We start from the raw sequence: 14,671 nt of genomic DNA on the forward strand, positions 1-14,671 counted from the left end.
CGATAGGCTCAAGGTAGCCCAGTCCAGGCAGAAGAGCTACGCAGATTCTAAACGCAAGGAGACAGTTTACGAAGTTGGAGACAGAGTTTATCTTCGAGTATCCCCACTTCGAGGGATTAAGCGCTTTGGAGTTAAGGGGAAGTTAGCGCCACGATTTGTAGGACCATATCGAGTTTTGGAGCGTATGGGAGAAGTGGCCTACAAGTTGGAATTGCCAGAAGGATTGGCAGGAGTGCATGATGTGTTCCACGTTTCTCAGTTGAAGAAGTGTCACGCGGAGATGGCTGACATACCCTTGAGAGACACAGTGCCATGAGAGGCAATTCAGTTGGATAACAATTTGACCTATGAGGAGAAACCAGTCAAGATCCTCGAGTTTGCCAGTCGAGTTACTCGCAGCAAGGTTATCAAGTTTTCCAAAGTTCAGTGGAGCCACCATACGGAGAATGAAGCCACCTGGGAGCGAGAGGAAGATTTGCTCAAAGACCACCCTCACCTATTTTCTAGCCAACCCGAATCTCGAGGGCGAGATTCATCTTAAGTGGGGTAGGTTTGTAACATCCCAAATTTTCAATTTGGAATGTTATACATTAGATCATCATGCATATCATATTTTATTTTGCTTTTGGTTTTGATCCTAGAAAAATCCTAAGCAACTCAAGGACCCACGGAGAGAGTTGGGGATTTCGTTATTTACATATTTGAGTTTTCTCAAATTATGTAAACAGGATCATTTGATTTTATTTATTTTATCATCAATTATTTCTATTACAAAAATATGAGAGAGGGAATAAAATGACTTTCCCAAAATATAGAAATATTGAGGATTTAATAAAAAAATCAAATAAGATTTATTTCGGAGTTTTTCGGTATTTTTATTTGAAATTAGGAAAAATGCGCGTTTTTCAAAGTTTTAGTTTGGGCCCAGATAAATGTTCACTTTATCGGGCTTGATTTTAGAAACCCGGCAAAATTTATTTCGTGATTTTTGGAGTCCGTTTAGTATTTCTTTTTATTTTTCTTCCAAGCGGAATTATTTAAAAAAAACCGGAACCGACTACGGGCCGTACTCGGCCAGGACTCCCTGGTCGGGGCCTTTATAAGGCGCCCGAGGCCCGAGCCGAGAGAGAGCCCAGCCGCCGCCGCCTAACCCTAGCCCTGCCCCGCCGCCGCCGCCGCCGCTCGCCGTCGCCGGAGTTGCGCGCCGCCCGAGGTTCGCCGCCGCCTCGTTTTCTGTGCTGTTTAAAAAAAATCTGTTCGTCGTTTTTCTTTTTCGTCGGATTTTTCGCGGTTATTTTCTGATCGTGATTTCTTATCCAATTTTCGTTTTAGTATAACTTTTCGCTCGTTTATCGGAATCAGGCGAATCAAGCGCCTGGAGTTTCGTCTCGAAACCCTCTTTCCGAATAATCAACTTAAACATGTTTTTGCTACTGTAAAATTTGCCCTAGATCCAGATTACTAGAACGAAGTTGTTTTCTTTCGCTGTTTGATTTCTTTTGCTTCGTTCGATTTGATTCTTTTTGCAAACCAGGGTTCTTAAGTTGAACTTTCTGGTTAGATCTCTTATTTGAGTTTTACCTGTGCATTAGATGAGTACTTATTGTATGCTTGTTGTTTGTCTGTGATAGAATACCCGGAGTGCGCTGCCTGTTACTTCGAATCTCTAGGTTACGTGGATCATCAGCAAGGCAAGTAACACTTTGATCATACCTTTTTCTACAACCCAGTTTTATTGCATTAGATCAATCCTCACACACTGCATGATTAGGATCTAATTAAATTGTGGGATGGGAAGTAGATGAGGTAGTACCTATTACCTGTTTATTATCAAACCTTTGGGAGTTACTTCTACGTTTGCTTATTATGCCATGCTATGCTAGTAGACGTGGATTGGGTGAGTGATATCCATGACAGATGTGAGATTGATAATTAAGGGTTTATCTAAGGTGGCAACCTAACACACATCTAAGTGGATTGAGGCACCTGGGGATTCCAGGACTTGCCTGTTTTTATTTGGACTGCCACCCAGGCCCAAAGGGATCATGAGATTATTCATACTAGAAACTTCCGTGTGCAGCCACAAGCCATTATGGGCTCTGGCATAGTTGACTAAGTTGTGCGAACTCTTACAGGGTAGACTAGCAGATGTAGGGGAAAGTAGGTGTACCGGTCTATCCGTCGTAAGGTGCTAGCGCTTCTGAAAGACTGTGTCTCGGTCATCCGTCTTCTCAAACACCCTGTAGTGCGAGAAACCAAACGAAGGCGATCGAGTCTTGTGGGGAAAAGTGCGCAAACCTCTGCAGAGTGTAACAAACTAATCATGGTTAGCCGTGTCCCCGGTTATGGACATCTTGAGTATCTAGTACCTGGATTATCATGTGAATCTCAACATGTTACTCTAAATTAATTTTTGTGGGGTTTTAATGATGTTACTTAATTGGGATTGAAAATGCTGTCAACCATTCTCAATGTTTAACAACCACCATGATAGTAATTAATTTTATTCCTTTGAAGTAGGGAAAAATTGGCTTTACGCAAAACAGTAACCATAGAGCTTTCCACCAGCCAAATATGCATATAGTATAGCTGTTGCATTCCATTACTCTCTATGTGTTACCTTGCCAGCATATTCCATGTGCTGACCCGTTTTCGGGCTGCAACGTTAATGTTGCAGACTTTTCAGACGACAATTGAGGAGTTTTAGGTCGTGGTTCTATACTCAGTGATGCCGTTGGAGTTGATGGACTCACTTATCTTCCAAGCCTTCCGCTGTTATCGTTATTAGATGGCCTTAAGCCATATTTATTGTAATAAGTTCTCTTTTGAGACACTCGATGTAATAAGTGCGTGATTGCTACTCTGCTATAAATCCTCCGAGTACTGTGTGGTGTCAGCATTACTGATCCAGGGATGACACCGGAGCACAGAGATCAGACTGTTTGAGGTCTGGTCGCTACACAAGGCACCCCAAGTAAATGTTCAAGGAGACTCAAGCATCTAAGCTTGGGGATGCCCCGGAAGGCATCCCATCTTTCTTCAACAAGTGTCGGTATGTTTTCGGATTCGTTTCGTTCATGTGATATGTGCAAATCTTGGAGCGTCTTTTGCGTTTAGTTTTCACTTATGCACCATGCTGGTATGAGATATTACATGGTTGGTTTATAGAATTCTCATTGCACTGCACTTATATATTTTGTGTATGGCTTTATAGAATGCTTCATGTGCTTCACTTATATCATTTGAAGTTTGGATTGCCTGTTTCTCTTCACACAGAAAACCGTTGTTTGAAGAATTCTCTTTTGCTTCACTTATATTTATTAGAGCATGGTCTTTTGTAGAAAGAATTAAACTCTCATGCTTCACTTATATCTATTTAGAGAGTCAACAGGAATTGGTCATTTGCATGGTTAGTCATAAAATCCTACATAAAACTTATGGATCACTGAATATGGTATGTTTGATTCCTTGCAATAGTTTTGCGATATAGAGATGGAATATGTGGGAGGTACTAGTAAATGGTTGTGTTTAGTAAGAATATTGGTGTTAAGGTTTGTGATTCCCGAAGCATGCACATACAGTCTCTCATTATGCTATGAAGTTGGAGCATGATTTATTATTGATTGTCTTCCTTATGAGTCGCGGTCGGGGATGAGCGATGGTCTTTTCCTACCAATCTATCCCCCTAGGGGCTTGTGTGCTTTGGGCACTACAGTTCCCTTACTAACTGATCGGAGTGGTGGTCCTCGTGCTTTGGGTACTACAGTTCCCTTTCTAACTGATCGTGTTTGGGTGCTCTGTGGTGGAGACGGTGATGTGTCAACTGGAACTAGGTTACTATCTCCTGGGATTGGGGTTAGAAGGGGAGTAGCTGGTTCTCTATCCAACTAGGTAGGGGTATCATCTGCGAGAGTCTGGGTTATGTGTAGTGGGGCTGGTTCTTGGGCAAGTACAACCGTGGTTCTATCTGCATCAACTAGTAGCACTATCTTTTCTGAAGACCGTGTTGTTACTCCCTTAGATACTGCCATCACCCACTCCAATTCAAATGGCTGATAAACAAGAAAAGTAATTGAATGTACAGACATTGTATGATAAGACAGGTGCAATGGATAGTGGGGAATAAAAGAGGGCATGAAATAATTCACATTTATGTTGTCTAACCAAACATGATAGCATGACACAATTTCACATATATGATGGCTAACTAAACAGGATAGCACGACACAATTTCACATTATGATGGCTAACTAAAAAAGATGGAAAGACATAGTTCAAAATATGATGACAATGTAAACAGGATGAAATGATACAACTATATAATGTGTTTATTAAATAGGTTGGAATGCCATAATTCACATACATGCCGCCTATGGAAACATGATAGCATGATATAATTCACGGATAGAATGACATAATTCAAAATATGATGACTGTAAACACTAAACATGATGAGATGATATAACTATATGATGTCTTTATTAAATGGGTTGCCATGCCATAATTCAGATACATGTTGTGTGTGTAAACATGATGGCATGATATAATTCAAATATACGATTTATATAGTAAGCAAGTAAGCAGATGGCAATCCATATATGATGTAAAAACTAAGCAATGCAAGACGACATGCATGACATGGGTAATATAACCCTGCCAAGTTTGAGCATAGACCTCAGGGGGGAAATAGGACTGGTCATTAGTCTCTGAATCCTCCTCTGAGGAGCTCTCTGTAACCAGCAAGATGTCTGCTTCAGCATGTAGCATTGTCTGCTCTGAATACCTTGTTTTCACTCCAGATACTTCCATCACCGCTTCAAATGGCTGATGCACAGGAAGAGAGTTGAATATACAAATGTTGTCGACAAATGGAACACGTAATACAAAAAATGATAGCATGATATAATTCACATACATGATGATTGGCTAAACAGCATGGCATTGGATAATTCACATATATAATGCCTTTGCAACAAGATATCATTGTATAATTCACATATATAATGTCTTGCAGCAAGATGGCAATGCATAATTCACATATATGGTAATTAGACACTAAACAGGTGGCATTCACACAAAGCATGTCTAAACAAATCAAATGACATAGCAATGCAGGACACCATACACACTATATGAGCAACATAACCCTGCCAAGTTAGAGCATACACCTTGGGGGGGGAGAAATAGGACTAGTCGTCTGTCTCTGAATCCTCCTCTGAGGAGCTGTAACCAGCGAGATATGCGCTTCGTCGGATAGCATAGTCTGCTCAGAAGACCTTGTTTTCACTCCAGATTTTCCCATCACCGTGTCAAATGGCTGATGCACACGAAGAGTAGTTGAATGTACTAACATTGTTGACAAATGTAATACGTAACGGGAAAAAAGGATTCCTGATATAATTCACATATAAGATGACTGGATAAGCAGGATGGCATTGCAAAATTCACATATATGATGCCTGGCTAAACAAGGTGGCATTGCATAATTCACATAAATGATGAATAAACTAAACAAATGGCATTCACACAAAGCATGTCTAAACTAAGCAGATGACATATTTGATGTATAAAGTAAGCAATGCAAGGCACCGTATGCATGATATAACCAACATCAGCATGCCAAGTTAGAGCGAAGACCTCAAGGGGTAAATAGGAGTGGTATTCTCCTTCTGAATCCCCCTCAGAACAGATATCTTCCTCTCGATTACAATCCTAAATGGGTGGAGGGGGGGCTGCCTTTGCGCTTACCATGGAGCAACATCTGCATGAAATTTTATTGCCATGCAAGGCTCATCTCTTTTGCTCTACATGTTCAGTTCCATTGTGTACAATAACTAACATGCATAGGAATAAAACATAGTGAGATTATGTAAGGAGTGCATGGAGAAATCCAGAGTGATGGTGCCAACCTGTGGATAGACCCAAAACAATGATAGCAGGCAGATAATGGCTTCAGTTAAAAATACAGATAATGGCTTCTTTACTCTTTGTTTCCCACCCAACATGAAACTCATAGTAGACACAGGAGATTAACTAGATAGTAGATAGATACTATTGATTGCGGCCCCGATATGTACCCCACAACCATTTAAAAACTCAAGTTTGACCATTAGTTTGGAGCTGACTCAGAGTCTAATCGGTGAACAGGACGGTAAAGTAGCATGTAATATTAAGCGATGCATAATGTAAGCAGACATGAAAGAGTGCGACCTCTCTTGCAGACCCATGTAGTCCTCGAGGTCATCTGCTTGGTTGATGATGGTAATGCAGTTGTCATGGCTGCCAGCAGCGGGGAAGAAGATTTGAGGTGGCGAAAGACAGTCTGGAGGCCGGATCCCTACTGTGTTGGACCCTTCTGTTGTTGGAGCAGCTGAGATGGGGTGGACGACGGCATAGCAGGAGCGGGACAAACCACACAAGGTTTTCTTTGACAACTATCTATAAGAGAGGTAATTCTGTAAGGGCTCATTTGAATTGGAGGATTCTAACAATGCAGGGATAGGAAATACACAGTAATAGGGTAGGAATGCACGTGCAAAATGGAGAATTTAAAAATAAAGGATTTCTGCCAATCTAGGTGTTTGGTTCACAAGAATTGGAAGATCACAGGATGCAAAGAAGCATGGTGAGATTAAGTCAAACCACAAGAAAATGTACGGTTATAATGCTATAATGCTACTATCTCTTAGTCTTGTGCTATATGAATAGGAATTTGAAAAGGAGGACCAGTGGATATTAAAATTCCTACATTTTTTCTTTCAAGAAGACACTAAAGGAAAAATCCTACAGTTTTCCTTTGCTCCATTCCTTTGAACCAAATGCATGAATAGTAGTACCATAGGAAACTTTCCAATTCCTATGTTTTTTCCTTCACTTTTCCTTTCAAGCACTGGCGATTCTAGCAGGCAGGCTTGAGCAAGGAAAAGCCTACACTCAAAAAATGTTTTTGTGCTACTTCTATTACTTTGGACCCAGACCACTGCCCTACTAGCTCAACTCCCAGGCCCATCGACAAATGCACAACTCAAACGCGCAGAGATAAATAATGATGGCGTTCAAGAGAATACATCACAGATAGCTAAGTTGCCTAGTACCTCACTGCTTGTCATATAGTAGGAGAAACTAATCGTATTTCACGTTACTGCGTGTGCTCAGTGGACAATATATATAACATGTAGAGTAAAAAAGGGATGCAACAAGTGTACAACCTCTTTGGTGAAGCCATGTCGATCTCAACGTGATTGGGTTGGTCAGTGAGGATGATCCGGCTGACTTGGCCGTCGGAGGAGGCACTACAAAAAAAGACACTTCCGTGATGATATGTGTTTGTCACAATAGGTCACGTTTTCTGTCATGGATGTACGTCCATGACAAATTTATGATAGAATCAAGATAGCCATACCTATGCTGTCGTAGAAGTGTTCCATGAGATTACCAAAATTATCATCACGGAAGTGTCCACTTCCATGACGATAAATCACGCGTCATGGAAGTGCTTTCGTTAAGGGTGACCGACATGTGGCATCCTCCGTAACAGAACACCGTTAAGCTATCGGGTCTGGTTTTGGATCTGATAACCCGCTAACAGCCCGGACCAATGAGGATTTTCCACGTGTAAAATTCTCATTGGCCAGAGGAAACACGTGTTGGCTCACCGTTGGGACAGATGTCATCCATTCATTGGACAGGAGGCGCCTATGATACGTCGACACATGGCACGGCCCAATAGAGGCCCATTCTGGTGAAAAGGCCGACCCGTTTGACTTGGTCAAAAGGTAACGGGCCGGCCCGCGGAAAGCCTGTTAACGGCCTGTTCGTATATAGCCCATTTACGGTCCGCTAACTCACGGTCCATTACGGACTATCCGAATTAAGCCCAATAGCTTCATCTGGGCCTTCCAATATGATTCCAACCCATTGTAACTTCCAGCCCATGTATGGCCCATGATGTCTTTCGGTCGATACGAGACCATTTGTAACTCTTGGCCCATTAATGGCCCGTGGTGAATCTGTCCTGCAATGAACAGTGTACCCCTTTATACTCATTAACGACTCATTATTCCATTGGGCCGTTTCCAACCCATGTTATCTTTCGCCCTTCTTAGGGCCCATTTATTCTTGGGCTCATTTCCAGCTTTCGGTTACTTACGGCCCGTCATTGGCCTTTTCTGCCTGTGGGCCAAATTCAGCCCGCAGTTACAATCGGCCCATTTGCGGCCCGTTACTCTGTTGGGCCGTTTTCTTAATGTCATCAAATACGGCCGATTAACGACGACCTGTTATTACCGGCCCATGAATGAACAATTCCAAATCTAGCCTGTTTACGGCCCATAATGTGGTCTGTTATTGGCCCATGTTTGGCCTATCGATCATACGGCACGTAGAATGCCCATTGATGCTACGGCCCATAGAAGGCCCATTCTTTCTACGGCCCGTAGAAGGCCCATTGTTTCTATAGCCCGTCGGAGGCCCATTGTAACTACAGTAAATATGTAGCCCATGGTTATTGTGGCCTAGTTTTAAAAAATAGGTTATTACGGCCACTACAAACCGTGGAAAAAGAACTGCACTGACTACAAGCAAACAAATAAACAAGGCAACAAGGAAATAAATAAGCAAGCAACTTACGCTAGGCTATCATGGCTATTACACATATTACATCAACTGGGCATCAAAGTTAGCCACCAGTGCAAATATAGGGAACAAAGCAGCATATCATATACACTGGTTGTCAAAGTTGGCGACCAGTGCAAATAAATGCCGCAGCAAAACAAGTCCAGAACTGAAACCACTTCACAAGAGATCAAGAAACAATATCCTAGGTACCCATAATGCTGGAAAGATGCTTAGCAAGCTTATTAACTTTCTCTTGTTTAGCTCTTAAATCCTCCAGCACTTGCTGTTGCACCAGAAAGTATGCATTTGAATTCTGCAGGGACTTCCTCAGTCCTTCGGCTTCCTGTCGCATAACATCTGATCGATGTCTTTCAACTTGAAGTTGAGACTCAAGAAGCCGAACTGATTCAGGCAGCGAGTTCGAAGAGCTGGTGCTAGCAGTAGTAGCCAGTAACTCGAACACTACATCAAGACAGGACTTTGGGGTTGTCTCACTATCTTCAATATAGTTTTTATCAGCTTTCTTGGAGACCAACAAGGTTGTCACTATCTTGAACCTTATCTGCATTACTTCCTTTACCATTGCATAACGGGATACTCTTCTCCAATATTTTATCCGCGTTCTAAAAGAGAAACAAACAAACACATCACAGGTTTACAATGTAGCATATGAAACTCATTTTGGTAAACCAGTTTAGTAGTAAGGTGGATAGGATAACAACATGAAACAAACATATATCTATGTAGTATGGTCACTGTATGGTCTATGCCATTCTAGTTTATGTTGCCAAATCAAGATAGATACAGTTTGAATCATATCTATTTAAGACAAAGCAGCATAGATAGAATATAAGTGTGGGAAACTACACAGCAATAACAACACTTGTAATGTGCATGGCATGCGAACATAACTATTTATTCAATTGAAAATAAAATCAACATAGAGCAATTTACAACAGCAAACACGTTAAAGAAACAGGTTTAAAACATACCTATTGCGCCATTGGAGTTTCAATTGCATCCTTCAATTTGAAATTAGTTGGTATGAGTAAATACAGTGATTCAAGAGCAAAGTAGTATGAATCATAGCTTCAGAAACTGACCTGAGAACAATTCTTCTTCTGCTTTAAGCATTGACTTGGCGTTCGGAGTGGTGGTCCTCGTACTTTGGGCACTGTAGTTGCCTTACTAACTGCTCGCGTTTGGGTGCTCTGTGGTGGAGACGGTGCTGTGTCAATTGGAACTAGGTTACTATCTGCCGGGGTTGGGGTTAGAAGGGGTGTAGCTGGTTTTCTGTCCAACTGGGTAGGGGTACAATATGCGTGAGTCTGAGTTATGTGTGGTGGGGCTGGTTCTTGGGCAAGTACAACTGTGGTTATATCTGCATCGACAGGTAGCACTATCTTTTCCGAAGACCGTGCTTTTACTCCCATAGATACTGCCATCACCCCCTCCAATTGAAATGGCTGATAAACAAGTAAAGTAATTGAATGTACAGACAGGTGCTATGCATAGTAGGGAAGAAAACAAGGCATGAAATAATTCACATTTATGTTGTCTAACCAAACAGAATAGCAGGACATAATTTCACATATATGATGGCTAATTAAACAGGATAGCATGACACAATTTTAAATGTATGATGGCTAACTAAATAGGATAGAATGACATAATTCAAAATATGATGACTATGTAAACAGGATGAGATGATATAACTATATCATGTCTTTAGAAAATGGGTTGGCATGCCATAATTCAGATACATGCTGTCTATGTAAACATCTTGGCATGATATAATTCAAATATATGATTTATATACTAAGCAAGTGAGCAGAGGGCAATCGCATATATGCTGTGTCAACTAAGGAGATGGCATTCAATATTGTGCATATGATGTAAAAACTAAGCATTGCAATACAACATATGCATGATATGAGTAATATAACCTTGCCAAGTTTGAGCATACACCTCAGGGGGATAATAGGACTGGTCATCTGCCTCTGAATCCTCCTCTGAAGAGCTCTCTGTAACCAGCAAGATATCTGCTTCAGCGGGTAGCATTGTCTGCTCTGAAGACTTTGTTTTCACTCCAGATTTGTCCATCACCAATTCAAATGGCTGATGCACATGAAGAGCAGTTGAATATACAAACATTGTCGACAAATGCAACGAGAAATACAAAAAAAGGACGACATGATATAATTCACATATATGACGCTTGGCTAAACAACATGCCATTGCATAATTCACATATATAATGCCTTGCAACAAGATAGCATTGCATAATTCACATATATAATGTCTTGCAACAAGATGGCATCGCACAACTCACATATATGGTAATTAGACACTAAATAGGTGGCATTCACACAAAGCATGTCTAAACTAAGAAAATGACATAGCAATGCAAGATACCATACACATGATATGAGCAACATAACCCTGCCAAGTTAGAGCATGCACCTCGGGGGGGGATAGGACTGGTCATCTGTCTCTGAATCCTCCTCTAAGGAGCTATCTGTAACCAGCAATTCATGCGCTTTGTCAGATAGCATTGTCTGCTCTAAAGACCTTGTTTCCACTTCAGATTTTTCCATGACCGTGCCGAATGGCTGATGCATAGGAAGAGTAATTGAATGTACTAAAATTGTTGACAAATTTAACACGTAATAAAAAATGATGGTATGATATAATTCACATATAAGATGACTGGCTAACCAGGGTGGCATTGCAAAATTGACATATATGATGCCTGGCTAAACAAGATGGCATTGCATGATTCACATATACGATAAAGAAACTAAACAGATGGCATTGACACAAAGCATGTATAAACTAAGCAGATGACATATTGATGTATCCAGTAAGCAATGCAAGGCACCATATGCATGATATTACCAACATCAGCATGCCAAGTTAGAGCGAAGACCGCAGGGGTTAAATAGGAGTGGCCTTCTCCTTCTGAATCCCCCTCAGAACAATTATCTTCCTCTTGATTACGATCCGAAATGGGTGGAGGGGGGCTGCCTTTGCGCCCACCATGGAACGACGTCTGCATGAAATTTTATTGCCACACAAGGCTCGTGTCTTTTGCTCTACATGTTCAGTTCCATTGTGTACAATAACTGACATGCATAGGAATAAAACATAGTGAGATTATGTAAGGAGTGCATGCACAAATCCAGAGTGATGGTAGCAAACTGTGTATAGACCCAAAACCAATGATAGCAGGCAGATAATAGCTTTAGTTAAAATATACAGATAATGGCTCTTTTAATGTTTGTTTGCACCCAACATGAAACTCATAGTAGACACCCGAGATTAACCAGATAGTAGACAGATAGTACTGATTGCTGGCCCAATATGTACCCCACAACCATTTAAAAACTCAAGTTTCAGCATTAGTTTGGACCTGACTCGGAGTCTAATAGTTGAACACGATGATAAAGTAGCATGTCATCATATTAAGTGATGCATAACGTAAGCAGACACGGAAGAGTGCGACCTCTCTTGAGGACCCGTGTAGTCCTCAAGGTCACCTGCTCAGTTGATGATGGTAATGCAGTTGTCGTGGCTGCCGGCGGTGGGGAAGAAGATCTGAGGCAGCGAAAGACAGCCTAGAGAGCGGATCCCTGCTGTGGTGAACCCTTCCGTCATTGGAGTAGCTGAGATGGGGTGGAACACAACGCAGCAGGAGTAGGACAAACCACACAAGGTTTTCTTTGACACATATCTGTAACAAAAGTAATTGTGTAAGGGCTTGTTTGAATTTGAGGATTCTAACAATCCAGGGATAGGAAATAGACAGGAATAGGATAGGAATGCACGTGCAAAACAGAGAATTTAAAAACACAGGATTTCTGCCAATCTGGGTGTTTGATTCACAAGAATTGGAGGATCACAGAATGCAAAGAAGCAAGGTGAGATTAAGTCAAACCACAAGAAAATGTACGGTTATAATGCTATTATTCTACCATCTCTTAGTCTTGTGCTTCATGAATAGGAATTTGAAAAGGAGGACAAGTGGAAATTATAATTCCTACGGTTTTTCTTTCAAGGAGAAACTAAAGGAACAAATCCTACAGTTTTCCTTTGCTCCATTCCTTTAAATCAAATTCATGAATAGTAGTACCATAGGAAACTTTCCAATTCCTATGTTTTTCCTTCACTTTTCCTTTCAAGCACTGGCGATTCTAGTAGGCAGGCTTGAGCAAGGAAAAGCCTACACTCAAAAAATGTTTTTGTGCTACTTCTATTACTTTGGACCCAGGCCACTGCCCTACTAGCTCTACTCCCAGGCCCATCGACAAATGCACAGGTCAAACGCGTAGAGATTAATAATGATTGCGTTCAAGAGAGTCTATCACAGATAGCTAAGTTGTGTGGTACCTCACTACTTGTCATATAGTAGGAGAAACTAATCGTATTTCACGTTACTGCGTGTGCTCAGTGGACAATATATATAACATGTAGAGTAAAAAAGAGATGCAACCAGTGTACAACCTCTTTGGCGAAGCCATGTCGATCTCAGCGTGATTGGGTTGGTCGGTGAGGATGATCCGGCTGACTTGGCTGTTGGAGGAGGGGAAGAAGATCTTAGGCATCTTGAGATGGAGCCCGGGGTACTGCTCCGCTGTGAGGGAGGGTTTCGTCGTTGGAGCAGCTCCGGTGAGTTGTACGACACTGAGGCTGAAGCAGGACAGGAGAGACAACGCTAACCTAAGTGGAATTCTAATAGCATCTCCAATAGATGACGTAAAATACATAACCACAAAGTGCTAGATGTAAAATACATCATCCGCTCATGTCTGAACTTAACAGTCGAAACTGAATTTAACTGTCGAAACTGAACTTAACTGTCGAAACTGAATTTTGCTGTCGAAACTGAATTTTACTGTCGAAACTGAATTTTGCTGTCGAAACTGAATTTTACTGTCGAAACTTAATTTTACTGTCGAAACTGAATGCACTAGCTAGTAGCAGAAAAAGCAGTAGCAGCGCGTGCGAGAGCCGGGACAACCGGTCATGTAGAAGCATCAGGTGAGGATACCCTGAGCTGCCAGCCACCACCGGCCGAACAACCGCCCCCCCGCCGCCCGCGGCCGGTGGTGCGTCGCCCCGCCCGCCCCCAAGCCACTCCCCACCGCCGGTCCTCCGCAGCCCCGACCATCCCTCTAGCCCCCCACGTGCCGAGCTTTTTCTCCGGCGATCCCCACGCCACCGCCCCACCCTGAACCCTAAGATAGATACTGGGGTACCTCTCCGGCGAGCCTGCCTCCCCGCTGCGGCTGGTTCTTACTTAACTCTGACGAGCCCCCCCATCCCCTGAAAATCGACTGACCCGAAAGTCGATTCTGTCGACTGAAGGGTAGCTAAATCGGAGCAGCATCGCAAGCAAGAGAAAGAGCGAGAGCAGCAGCTCGAGCAAGAGCAAGAGCAATAGCAAGAGCAGACCAAGCAGGGGACCGAGAGCAAGAGCAGAGCAGCAGCGCGAGCCAGAGCTAGAGCAGCAGCAAATCCTACTAATGTGGACGTCGCCGCCGAGGGAGCGACGCCATGGAGGAAGTGGCCGGCGACGCCACCGTTGATGGAGCCACGTCGTGTCGGCTCGGGGCCGAGCGCCGGCAGCACCGTGAGATCGGTTCAAGAAGAAAATGCGGCGATTAGTGTACAACCTATTTGGTGGCGCCAATTAGGTCAAAGCTTCATCCGAGGAAACGGTGATGATGATGCTCTTCCGGTGGTGCATGTGAAGACAGTGGTGTGGGAATGGAGGTGGCGTGAAAGATGAGGGGAACGTCGGGGCAGCTCCTTGGAGGTGGAGGACGGGGTGGCTGACCGGCGGGACGACGAGATCGACGACGGATCCTCATACGGTACGGTGGATGAGGGACGTCGTGGTGTTGCTGTGGACGACGTCGTCGGGGAAGAGGCTCCGGCTGGGTGGCGGACGGGGGAGGGTGTGGGGCTTCGCGGGTTTTCGCGGCCTCGGTGTACGAATGGGTGGGCAGATGGGATGGGAGTGGGGAACCATGGCTTAGGGACGCGCTTGTCT

The sequence above is a fragment of the Triticum urartu genome, chromosome 2 (assembly GCF_003073215.2).
Source record: "Triticum urartu cultivar G1812 chromosome 2, Tu2.1, whole genome shotgun sequence".
Taxonomy (NCBI): domain Eukaryota; kingdom Viridiplantae; phylum Streptophyta; class Magnoliopsida; order Poales; family Poaceae; genus Triticum; species Triticum urartu.